This window comes from Rhinolophus hipposideros, assembly GCF_964194185.1.
Source record: "Rhinolophus hipposideros genome assembly, chromosome: 17".
Lineage (NCBI taxonomy): Eukaryota > Metazoa > Chordata > Mammalia > Chiroptera > Rhinolophidae > Rhinolophus > Rhinolophus hipposideros.
The window spans coordinates 38678335-38680989 of record NC_138063.1 but is presented as its reverse complement, the minus strand read 5'-3'; the positions used below and the strand labels follow the sequence as shown (position 1 = coordinate 38680989).

At 36.0% G+C, this 2655-nt stretch overlaps 1 pseudogene across 1 annotated transcript; it reads left to right on the top strand.

The window, feature by feature from the left end:
- The first annotated feature begins 1120 nt into the window (after positions 1 to 1120).
- LOC308509969 lies at positions 1121 to 2229 on the top strand (annotated as a pseudogene). Its single transcript has one exon. The product of its transcript is annotated as an uncharacterized misc_RNA (transcript).
- Positions 2230 to 2655: the final 426 nt, after the last annotated feature.

Below are 2655 nucleotides of genomic sequence, written 5' to 3'. Positions count from 1 at the left end.
TCTATACAATAGTTATTACAACTTAGTATCCCCATACCACAGACAAGTAAATTACTTTCTGGTCATATGATGGGTGAGTAGAAGAGCCCATATTCATAACTACTGTACTATAGAATGGTGACACCAATGCACATTTTAATCTGAGAATTTAAAGGAAAATAAGGCATCATTGTGGATTGTTAAGATTTTTTTCTTTTTTACTTTATGATCTATATTAATGTTTTGATGGCATTCATGATAAAGGGGGGAAAATGGAGTCAGATATTTCCCATTAGAATGGCTTAGTAAGTTCAAAATCCAAAGTTGATATAACCCTTCTGCTTCAAACACTTATAAATAATAGATAAGAAAAAATAACAAAAACTACCTAGAGACAAATGAAAAGAAAAATACAACATACCCATATCTATGAGATGTAGCAAAATCAGTTTTAAGGAGAAAGTTCATAGCAATACAGGTCTACCTCAAGAAGCAAGAAAAATCTCAAATAAACAATCTAACTTTATACCTAAAGGAACTAGAAAAAGAGGAACAAATGACACCCAAAAGTAGTATGAGGGAGGAAACAATAAAGATTGGAGCAGGAAAAAAAGAATAGACAATAGAAAAGATTCAGCCACAGCCCAGCAGCAGTGCAGCAATGGCAGTGCCATCAAGCTGGAAGTCTCAGGCAAGCAGGGCAATGTGCTGCTGCTGTGTGGTAAAGAAAAGACTATGAACCTCAACCCCATGATCTTCACAAATATCCTGTAGTGACCTTAATTAAAAGCACAGCTCTAAGAGCTCAAGACCTACCATGAGGTGGTAGATGGGAGCTACTTTAAGGTCACACATATTAAACCATGAGAGAAAGGAAACAGGAAGACAACAGGCCAAACAGGGGTGTATGGAGGGGGTAAGTAGAAGTTCGAGGTGTTGAAACAAGAGAAATTGTTTCTAGAGCTTTTTACCCGTTATACAGATTATTTACTCTGTGGTTAACTCACAGGCAAGTGATGGGTCTCATAACACATATAGATTCTCCATATAGTAGAGCCCTTGGATTTATGTATAGAAGGTACACAGAGCCCCCTACAGATCTGTGGGACCAGTTTAAATCCTTCCTTGATGACAAAGACGTATGTCAACAAAGGACCTAGATGAAGTGAAGGCTGGTGGAGGCTGTCTAATGACCACTGGAGAAATGCTGTGGTCTTTTCTCAACAAAATTGGAGTGGTTTTCTACCTTGTTTCCAAAAATTCCTGTTCCTGTTCAGAAGAATATCAATCAGTAGATTAAAACCCAGGCTAGAAAAATATAAAAAGATGGGAAGGAAAGTGCTGAGGAGATAGACAGACATGTGGAACACAGAAGTTTAAGGTCTCCAAGGAGATCACTGAGTCCACAGAGGTCCCCAAGAAGATCAATAAGTAGAAGCCATTATTGGAAGGGCCATGGGTGTTCTAATTAGAAAGAGAGAATTAGAAAGAGAGAAAGAATGCCAGTGACTAGAGTATGAAGCCAAAGAAAGAAAGAAAGAAAGGTGAATATCCTGAAGTATTGATCAAGGGTATAGAGCACAGGGATAGCAGGAATAGGGAAAAGGATAGAAGTCATAGTCAAAGTTATGATAGGAAAGCAAATAGAAGGAACAGGGATCGAGAAAGAGAAATAAAATGAGAGAGAAGATGAGATCATGACTGTGATAAGGAAAGAGTCATGACAGGGAAAAGAAGGGAGAGCAATCAAGAGAATGGTTAAAGGGACAGAGAAGTAGGGGTGAGGTAAAAGAAGAGAAACATAAAGAAGACAAAGATGATAGACAACATGGAAATGACAAAAGGATTCCAAGTAAAAGAAAAAAAAAAACACCACAGTTGAAGTAGAAGCAAAAAAAGGAAGCATAGAAATAGGAGTAGAAGTACAAATGCAGGGAAACAAAGTAGAAGTAGGAGCAAAGAGAAATCAAGTAAATATAAAAATGAAATTAAAGAAAAATCAAATAAACAAAGTAGAATTGGCAGTCAAGGAAGAACTGACAGTGTTGAAAAAATCAAGAAAATGAGAACATAGACCCAGCAAAGAAAAATCTAGAAAGTGTACCAGAAGCAAAGAATGTTCCCACAAAGGAGATCACAGTGATAGTCCACAGAGTTCCCCAACCTGACAAATATGACCATTGAAGGAGCCAAGGTATAGAACTAGCGAGCCAAGAAAAACAACATAAAAACAAAGAGAAGACTGTGTGAAAATCTTTGGTGAAAGTGAATCACATTGAATCCTATAAATGTTTGATTAAATCTGCTTTTATTTTCAAACAAAAAAAATTTGAAAAAAGTCAGTGAAACTAGGAGCTGGTTCTTTGAAAAGTGAACAAAATAGACAAACCTTTAGCTAGACTAACTAAGGAAAAAAAAGAGAATGCTCAAATAAATGAAATCAGAAATGAAATAGAAGTTACAACTGATACCACAGGAATATAAAGATCATAAGAGAATGCTACAAACGATTACATGCCAAGTTGGACAACTATAAGAAATGGATAAATTTCTAGAAATATACAATCTTACAAGACTGAATCATGAAGAAATAGAAAACTTGAATAGACCAATTACTAGTAAAAAGATTAAATCAGTAATTAAAAACCTCTGAACAAACAAAAGTCCAGGACTGGA